Below are 11,066 nucleotides of genomic sequence, written 5' to 3'. Positions count from 1 at the left end.
GGTTACAACTTTAAACAATTTAAAGCAGTAAACTAAGTGCCATTTTTTAAAACATCCATTTTTTGCAAACCACATCCACGATGCAGTGTAAAATCCACCAATTCTCTAATTTAACTTCCGAAAAGAAATTCAAAGACATGATTTGACTCTGATACCAATTGTAGGAATCGAATTCTTGATGTGGAAGTGAATGATTGCTTGTGTCAATTAATTTGTCTTTGGAATAACTTAAAAAACCAGAGGTAATACAAAACAATAAACATTAAATCCTAGAGCATGCTTTCTAAAAAAAATCATACAAAGAGGAAAGAGTAGGAAAAAACACTTACTCTTGAAGCCAAATTAATCTTCACAAATTTTTTCCCAAATAAGATCACGAACAGAGAATTTCTCCCACAAACACAACAACGAGTGGCAAAAAGAACACCACCAAAGAAGTCTTCCTTGTTATTCTCTAGTTGAGAAATAAAGTAGAGGAGTGGCTTGCATTCTTTAATTTTGGTGAAAGGAGAATTATTTTGATAGAGTTTGTAGAGAAGAAGAAGAAGAGTTACAGAGATCTTTATTCACAAACTATTTTCACATAGTGGAACCAGCTTCTCCTAACCCCCCTGTTAATTGCCATATGAAAGAGTGTGAGGAAGCTATCAGATAACTCCTTACACATCGTGAAAATTGAAGGAACTTGTGAAGGCTCTGAGTGAAAACGTGGATCCTCCCAGTTTTTGGTTTTTCATAGAATGCAAAATTACAGAACGAAAATTATGCAAAAACTAAATTTACAACATGTCAAAAAATGGAAAAAAAAAAAGGAAAATTAGGGTTTCTAGAAAACCTTACCTTTGAAGAATCTTTCTTCACGTGAATTTACTTCTCCGGATCTATCACAAACAATTCCCAAGGAGTTGTGGGCCCTTGGGAAAATTAGAAGAGAAGGAAAGTTTGAGAGCAAGAGAAGAGATGATTCAGAGAATTTTTCCTCAGAGAACCCTTCTTTGAATTCTTTAAAACTCAAAAAAAGAGAAAATAAAAAAACCAACTTCCTTGCACACTCTCCCACACACACACTGTGAAACCCGGACTTTCAATTTTTCTACTTAAACCAGGAATAAAAGGGAATAACTAAGTACAGAGTAGGAAAAATCTAAGTGGGTTGTTGAGTAGCTTTGAGTTAAGCCTTAACTAGTGAAAATTTGGTTAAGTATGATACCAAAAAGGAACCATGCATTGGAAGCCAAGACAGAAATGGCTTAAATATTAGACAATGTATTGGCCTTGCTAAGCGTTGGTGTTGTGCCATGCGTTGGCCATTAGAATTTAAGAGGTTATTTGGGTATTGAAAGAGGCTGAAGTATGGCCGAGAGGAAAGGCTATGTGGGGACAAGCATACGGCAGCCTATGATTGAAAGGTTAGTAGAGCATGCGGTAGCCTCAAGTTGTGCGGACATAGGCGCAAGGTGCAGGAGATGTGTGCGCAGGTTGATTGTGTATGCGGCGATGCTATGTGTTGGTGCTATGCAACAACACTACGCATGGGTGTTATGTGGTGATACTATGCGTTGGTGCTATGGGGCAACACTACGCATGGGTGTTACGGTGATACTATGTGTTGGTGATATGCGACAATAGTACCAGACGATGAGCTATGCAATGATGAGATGGACCATGATGGGCGCATAGTGGAACATCTTCCATTGTTAAGGCTTGCGGTACAAAAGGTTGTTATACGTTGACGATGTGCTATGCGTTGGATATCCGAGGCATGTGGGTGCATGGGACAAGACGTGAGTAAATAGTATGTGGTGGAAGAGGGTTGGTCATAATCCTAGTTGAACGCATAAGGCGAAGGTAAGCCATGCGGTACAGGGCATGCGGCCAGGGATGAGCCTTGCGAGAATCTAACATATATGACCAGGTTGCGTTAATGGGATGCACAAGGTAAGGTTGCGTTAATTGAAAATGGCATAACCGAGGTTAGTAGGTCTCGTAGAGGGAAAGATGCAAGACGGCAATGGCTTGAAGAGCGGTATGCGGAGATTTAAAGGACACCTCAAGTGTGTAAAGATACGACGAACGCATATGCCAAGGGGTGGTGTCCGGACATAAGTATGTTGCGCCAATTGAATGGACGTATTTGTGGTAGATGGGCGCATATGAGATTAAATGAGCGCATTCTCTATCGTCATCCGGACATGTGGCCTATCGGGAAGAAGTCTTAGGCCTTAAGTAAATAAGGTGGATTCACGAGAGGACATGCAAAGTTAAGCCTTAAGTGTTGGCTACGGAAGAGGAAGACACGTTAGGTTGCATTGATAAGAAGGTTGTGTTGATAGTGTGGGGTAAAGACACATCAAACAGGAGGTGGAAGAGTCTGAGAGTTGGCAGGATGTGAGGAGTACACCTGGTTGTGATCGATGGAGAAGGTTTCGGGTAAAGAAGAGGGGGGAGATACCTATAAAAGTGGCAGAGCGCTTCACTTCAACTCAAAAATCATTTAAGTCCGTAAAACCACAAAGAAAGGAGAAAAATAGGAGATATTCGTAGGTTCAAGGTGTTGATCGAGCGGAAGTGCAAGCAGAGGTGCAGAGGAATGCTGGGTACGGGCAGACGCCTAGGCTAACTTCAAGCAAGAAGCTTTTTCGAACTACTCGTGCAAATCAGGTGATTTTTGGACAATTTCGATTCAATGAGAGGGTTGTCTTAATGAAATTCTAACTCTAAGACTGTCAAATTCAAGGAAAACCAAGAAGTGCTCACCAGTGGGAAAGCAGTCGGGCCAGGGGGAGTAAACTTGAGACTCTGAACTTTCGCCAAGAAATTTCAAGGTGAAACTTTAAGGTAATTTAGGACATTTTCACACATTTTTTAAGAAGGAAATGTCTTGAGATAAGGTCCGAAAGAGTGAGTAATCTAAGCTTGAAGTTAAACCTGAAATAGGGTCTGGTGAAGGAATAAGGGAAACCGGGTGAATTGGGAAGCATATTTTAAATTGATATGCGGTAGTTATATTATGAGATGAATATGACGTTGGGATGGTCAGGGGTCTATGGACGTAGAGCCTAAGCCCAAGATAAATCCTTATAGGATGGTCAAAGGACTGAGGAGTCTAGTTCCTCAATCTGTGGGACGGAAAACCCTTGAATGGGATGGTCAGAGGGTCGACGGGCCTAGCTTCTGAGCCCATGAAAGGGAGAACTATGTGCACATAGGTTGATATCTTTAGATACAAATATTAACTATCTATCGTGTGTGTAGGTAGGTTTGTGGAAAGCTTCATGGTATGGTGGAGGTTTGCATTGGAACCTCGTGATAACACTTGTGATCTGTAAAAAATTTGTATTTGTGATACCACTCACTGAGCTTTGTAAAGCTCATGGTTTGTTTCTGTGTTTCTCTTGCAGGTAGCTGACGAGTCCAGGTTGCGGTGTTGATCAAGGTCTACCACAAGTTTAGAAGTAGTATTAAATGAGATGGGTAGTGTCTCCCGTGTAAATGTAACCTGAATGTGTAAACTAGATTTTAAATAAAGCATGTAAGGCATTTCTGCTGTTGTATGTAAATAAGGTTATAAAAGGAAACTAGTAAAATAATGTCAATAAGATGTAGCTTTAGCTAATACCATGCCTCTCCTCAGGCTCGGGTTTCCATTCGGGGCAGTGTGTGACACACACAAAGTAGAAAGAAAAAGATGGAAGGAGTTACAACTCCCTCCCAAAAACATTTTTAAAATGAATTAAAATAATTTATTTTAATAAACCATTTAATATATATTTATATGAGAACCACCTTATCATATAATATATATTCAACTATATAATATATCAAATATAACATATAACCTATAGTTTAATATTGTTTCAAATACAATATAATCTACAGTTTTCATTCTCTCATTAATGCATGGTATTTAATATAAATCCCATTTATATTACACTTAATTATATAAATCTAATTCACATAATTAATATTTGAATCACATTCAAATATTTATTTTCTCTCAAATAAACTTTAAATTATAATGTATCAAATACATTATATTAATTATATCATATATAATTAAATTAAATTAATTATATCACATATAATTAATTTCCTCATTTAATTTTAACAATTCAAATTAATCCAAAATTGATTCTCATTAAATCCCTGTTGAGCTACAGAAGGGACCTTATGGACCGGTAGTTTGAAGCTCTAATGATACTTGTATAATTAATTAAACTTATTTAATTAAATTCATCCATTAACTGTTGGATACTCCACTACAGATGATAGTTGCACTCTTCGCACTACAGATATATTTTTGTGTCCATTGGATATAACCAATCAACAGTGCGATGAATCTTCACAAATTGCTCATAAGTACAACTGGACCAAAATTACCGTTTTGCCCCTGTAGCTACATCTAACTCCTTAAGTACTATTGATCTCTCTAATGAACAATAAGTCATAGTCCAACTATGACCAAACCTCTATCAGGCTCGGAGAGGGTGTGGCGCCATATTGTTCGAGCTCTGGAATCAAACCTTAAGGGAGCAATTTATCTACTTACCCCAACGTTGGGGAAGGAGTGAATTTCGTCTTGTGTAGCTATGTTCCCAACGCCCCAATCAGACGAATCCCCAAAATGGTAGGCTTATTGAGTCGGCGATTTGGCCTCTCTCACCCATACAAATCAAAGGACCGCTTTCATAGGCAGGAGTTCACAACTCACTCAGGATTCAAGTCATGTCACCTATGGTCATCCTGGTGAAATGTAAGTCTCTATTATTAACAACGTTATATAATGAGACTAGTCATTTTGTGGTCCGGTCTTATACAAACTTCTTTGTATGGAATACCCCCGCTCACATGTCTCTACATGACTAATCAGGATCATATCATTTATAAAACTTTACAACAATTGTAACACCTACAAAATGAATTGTATTCGTAGTGTCACCAGGATAAGTATCCAACCTTATCTAACTACTACAAACCATTTATGTTATCACTTAAACATGATCCACCTGTATGTCTCTACATACTTGTTTAAGTTACATATGATAACCTTGGATGTTAGTTTATTGATTTGTGGGTTTAATGCTACTAAACATCAAATAAAACATCTCATATTTTATTAAATAAATAAAAAAATTTGTACAATATAATTACAAATTACATGACCCTACGAGATTTAGGGTATCAAATCCAATAAAAATGACTTCCAAGGGAGTTATTTTCAAATATAACTTTAATTATATTAACTAAAATAATATAATTATATTAAACTATATATTATATCTCATATAATATATAACCTGTTGTTTATATTATATTGCATCTAATATAACCTATAGTTTATATTCTCTCATATAACCTATAGTTTTAATATGAATCTTATTCATATCAATTTTAACCTATAGTTTTTATATGAATAAATATTTGAATTATATTCAAATATTTATCTCTCTCATTGAGATTTTGTAAAATAATGTATTCAAATACACTATATTAATTGTATCTCATACAATTAATTTTTTTAATTAATTTGAACAATTCAAATTAATCCAAAATTAATTAATTCTCAAGTAACCCTTACTGAGCTAATAAGGATCTTATGGACCTACAGATTAGAAGCTCCAATAATACGAGATTAATTAATTAAACTCTTTAATTAAATTAATCAACCTTCAATGACTACCGGTCACTCCACCGAAGATCAACCATTGCACTCTTCACGATGTAGATATATTTCTGTGTCCATTGGATATAATTAATCAGCAGCAAGTTGACCCTTCACAAATTGCACATAACTACAGTTGGGTCAAAATTACCGTTTTACCTTTGTTGTTATATCTAGCTCCTTAAGTACCATTGAATCCTCTAATGAACAATTAGTCATGGTCCAACTATAACTAGACTCCTCTCTGGCCAGTGAAAGGATGACGCGCCTCATTGTTCAAGACTAGGAATAAGCTCTTAAGGGAACAATTTATCTACTTACCCCAAGTAACAAGAAGGAACGAATTCATTCTCGTGTAGCTATGTTCCTAGCTCTCCACTCGGGCGAATCCCTAAAATGATAAACATATTTGAGTCGATAAAATTGGTCATTCTCACCCATACAAAAAAAAGGACCACCCTTATAGCAGAAGTTCACAACTTACTCGAAATTAAGGTTAAGTCACCTACGGTCATCCTTGTGAAATGTAAGTCTCTTCAAGCAACAGTGTTATGAAGAGAGACTAATTATGTGGTTCGATCTTATACAGACTCTTTGTACAGGATACACTTACACTCACAAGTCTCCACATGAATGAACAAGATTAGATCATTTATAACACTTTACAACAATTGTAACAATTACAAAGTGGGTCGTATCCGTAGTGTCACCGGGATAAGACACCCAGCCTTATCCATCTACTACAGATCTTTCAGGTTATTATTTAAACATGATCCACTTGTATGTCACCACATATATGTTTAAGCTACATTAAATAACCTAGGATCTAGTTTATTGGTTTTGAGTTAATGCAACTAAATGTCAAATAACACTTTATTTTATTAAATAAATAATTCGTTTGTACAAATAATTTACAAACTACTAAACCATGAGATTTAGGACATCAACCCCAACATGTATCAACAGGATATCTCACATCAATCGACATTTCAAGTGTACTAGTCAAATTAAATTTTCAAGTACAATCAATAGTCTATCAAATGTCAATTAGTAAACCATATTAAATCTCGAGTTCATCAACAAAATATATGATATCAATAAGTAAACATATTAACTTTTGAGTACATCAACAAGCTAAGTTGCTAGACATCAATCAACAAGCATACTAAAATATGAGTATGTAGCGAATATACTAAAATTTTTAATACATCAACAGACTACATGACATCAATCAATAAGCACACTGAAATTTCGAATAAATCATTAAACTATCAAACATCAATTAGCAAGCATGTTAAAATTTCAAGTATATCGCAGACTATTAAGCATTAATTAGAAAACATATTAAGATTTTGAGTACACCAAAAAAAAATATCATATACGATCAATAAGCTTATTAAAATTTTGTATACATCGAGAGACTATATCATGGTATTAGAAAAGTACATCTGTTGGAAACGGCAGGGCCCTCAGAATGACGAACTGTAAACCGTCAAGGCACGGCGGTCAAGCGAAGAGCAAAACCTGAAAAACAGAAACTCATTATAGGCTGAGTCGCAAAGCTCACTCTCTTTAAGACGTTTCGCAGCTTTGCCCAAGTGTGCAAACAGGTCTGAAACTTGCCACGTCGTCCCCATGATAAAACAACCAAATGAAAACTGATCGGAAATACACCGTTACCAATCGAAACGTACACCCTTTCTAAACTCACTACTCGGAAAGCTAAGATGGAGGAGGAGAGGAAAATGAAGTGGGAAATTAAGAAAATGAATTCTGTGTCTCACGAACTGCTGAAGACTTCACCTTTTATAGGCCTTCAGTATCGAAACAGACCGTTTTAAAATTAATCAACGGACCGTTTTAAAAATTAATCAACAGACCATTTCAAAAATAATCGACAGACCATTTTTAAAAATAATTAATGACCGTTTTAAATATAAACAATAGACCGTTTTAAATATAAATTTGCACCCAACAATATCAACTAGACATAAATTATTTGCAAATTTGAATTTATGTTTAGTCATCCTTGCAACTCTCCTTTTTTTATAATAAAAGCCTAATTTGAAGAGTATTATTTATACTTTGTACGAACAGGAGGAGAAATTCACTATCTTTACTTACTTGTTATGATGAAGAAATTGATGACCAAATATGTTTTAGATTTTTTTTCTTTTTAATTTGGAAAAGAAGACACAAGCTCATTGAATAAAGATTAGGAAAAAAAAAAAAAAAAAAGTACTTTCACATATGACTCTTCAGATAATCCATGAAAAGGAATTCTTCATTAGGTTTCATGCTAAGACAATTTTCCTATTTTGAAAAGATGAGTACAACCGTCGGGAAAAATGATCATATTTACTTTTTTGTTAGTAAAAAATTGTTTTGGTCAACTAAAAAATACTCATAGGATAGCAAGGTTTTTCAGATTTCCATGGATGATTTTGTTAAATTTGGATTGGAAGGGGAAATTGTGTGATATGAACATTATCTTTTAATTTTTATTTATTAATTAAAAAAAAAAGAATAAGAAATAAAATTATTGGAGATGCAGGGGATCGAACCCTGTACCTCTCGCATGCAAAGCGAGCGCTCTACCATTTGAGCTACATCCCCAATTTTGAAACTCCTAACACTAGATCTGAACTTCCTCCCATTGTCTTGCAATGCTGTAGTTTCATTATCATAAGAAATCTAGAATATTAATTTGATCTTACTAGTTATAAACAGATGAAAATGGAAACCTGTTGTGAAGGATTTTTTTTATTAGGAGAAAATACATTTTTGTCCATAGATTTTGGGATTTAATTTTCATTTTAAACTTCAAAATGTTACACTTAGTTCTTATATTTTGAATTTGATTTCAATTTAATCCTTTTGATATTATTGTAATTTTATTCTGAATTTAGGTTTTATTTCAATTTGATTTCTTTATTTTAAGATTTTACACCTTGAACTTCGATTTCACTATTACTCACTTCAATCTTTGGCGTTAATATTTATTAATTTATTTAAAATAAAATTTATTTTAATGATGAAAAAATAGTGAAACTTAATTAATTATAATCTTTTAAAATTATTTTAAATTAAATAATAAACATTGATGCTAAAGACTGAATGCGAGTATTTGATGAAAAATCAAGGTTAAAAATATAAATATTAAAATCTAGAAACCAAATTGAAACAAAACTGAAATCTTAAAGGTAAACTTGTAGCATTTTGAAACTTATAGACTAAATAGAAATCAACTTAAAGACTAAAAATGTAACATTTTGAAATCTATATGCCAGAATGAAACTAGACTCAAAACTATGGATCAAATACGAAAAAATCTCTAACATTAAATAGGAGAAATTATTCAGTAAAACTGTCACATAGATTGAAAAACTGCAAAGGTAACTCAAATGCCCTAATTATTAGGAATACGTAAATCGAGCACTATATCAGTTGAGCTACGCTCTTATTGGCAACATTGAATAATTTTCCATAAGAAAAACCTTTATAAATCAAACTGAACAAAAAGAAAGGACTCAAGTATAACATTTCTAGGAGTAAAGGAAAGACTAAATCAGCACCTAAAAGGAGCTAAAATGGTGATGGGATGTTGTATGACCAATAACATTAAAAAATTTATACGTCACAGATTCCTCTCTTAAAACTGAATGCATTAAACATCAATTTAAATTTAACTTCACAACAAACTCCTAAAGAGCATTTAGCTTTAGGGAAAGTGAAAGTGTGAGATTATAAGAGAATAATCCTTTACTACTCTCTTAAAATTTGATTTTGTAAACCATTTTACTCCAATCTTTTTTCTACATGTCTCAATTTTCAAATTCAAAAATCCAAAATCCAAAATCGAGTAGTTATCAAATGAGATCTTAGAAATAATCTGAAGTCTGTCACATCTCAGTTTATAAAATTTTATTAAATTCTTGTGACGTTAACTCTCCTTATACTACTTAAATAGTTGTATGTCTCTTTGTCCACATGAACCAAGTTCTTTAGAAGAATCAAAGGCTTCTAAAAAAGAAATTAAAACTAAAGTTTTTCTCCTAAAATCATTTGTAACATTTGGTTCAAAATTATCCACATGTAACAATGGGAAGAATTTGTGAACATATCCAAGTGCTCCTTTTTGGCTATGAATCACACTTGCTTTCCTACTCAGAAATCTTCTTGTAATCTCAAAGGAATTTTGAGTTGTGGTAAGCCATTCACTAATATTGTCCTGCAGATAGTTGAATCTATGGAGCAAGACTTTCTAAAGGAGAGATCAAATATAAAAAGAGCTTAAAATCGTGAGTTTTGATGGCTTATTCAAACAAACAATTATGACATATTTCCACTAAAAAAATCTAAACAATTTTCCACCACCATTGGGCATCAGCCTCCTTAGTTATGGGGTATTTATTGTTGGTAAGAACATCTTTTTATATATATTGTCATCTCAACTAAAGAGTCTTGAGATAGTAAAGCCCATTTGGATTGGGTATTGAAATAAATGTTTTTCAAAAAAAATTATTTTTATTTAAATTCTTTTGATAAAAAAATTATTTAGAATAAATTTTAAAAGTGTTTTGAAAGTTATTTTAAGTGTTTCAAAACTATTTGAGAGTAGAAATTCTTTAGCATTTCATATGGAAATTGAGACTTGGAATTTTGTATGGCAGTAACTTATAACAAAAATTTGGATCAAGTCTATTTCATCTCTCAAAATTCGTTTGGCTAAAAGATTTTTACTCTAAAGATAGTTTTGTCAAAGTGTTTCAAATCTCAATTTTGAATTGAAATTCTTAAAAATCTCTACCAAAAGATGGTTTGAAATATCTTTGAAACTTGAAAGGTTAAGAATAATATCATAATTTTTTTTAAAAAAAAAAAATAAAGTATTTTTAAAAACAAGAGGTTAATTTCAATAGTATAATTCATAATATGTACGAACATAAGAAAAAATTCACATTTGTAGTAATTTATTATGATGAAGAAATTGATGATCATATATGTTTTATATATTCCTTTTTTTTATAATTTGGAAAAGAAGACAAGCTTATTGAATAAAGGTGAATATTTTATGGTATTTTCACACGACTCTTCAGATCATCCATGAAAAGGAATTCTCCGCTAGGTTTATTTCACGCTAATGCTAGACAGTTTTCCTATTTTGAGATGATGGATACAACTATCAGGAGAAATGATGATCAATAAATTGATGACCAAATATGTTTTAAATTTCAGAAATTGAAGAATAAGATTCAAATTCAAAGGAACACAGTCCACTTTCTCAACTTTTGATTCATAAATTTAATATATTTTTTTTAAATATAGTAATTATAATATAGGATAGAAGATCGAATCTCAAACCACGAGATTAATAGTATATATACTGTGCACCTACATATTG

General features: G+C 33.0%; 1 non-coding gene across 1 annotated transcript; it reads right to left on the bottom strand.

Moving 5' to 3' along the window:
* Positions 1-8,205: 8,205 nt before the first annotated feature.
* TRNAA-UGC (transfer RNA alanine (anticodon UGC)) lies at positions 8,206-8,278 on the bottom strand. The gene has a single exon. It is a non-coding gene; the product is annotated as a tRNA-Ala (tRNA).
* Positions 8,279-11,066: the final 2,788 nt, after the last annotated feature.

The sequence above is a fragment of the Benincasa hispida genome, chromosome 8 (assembly GCF_027475165.1).
Source record: "Benincasa hispida cultivar pf3 chromosome 8, pf3_genome.v1.1, whole genome shotgun sequence".
Lineage (NCBI taxonomy): Eukaryota > Viridiplantae > Streptophyta > Magnoliopsida > Cucurbitales > Cucurbitaceae > Benincasa > Benincasa hispida.
Note: the sequence above shows the minus strand (reverse complement) of the source record. Positions and strands in the feature narration are given on the sequence as shown.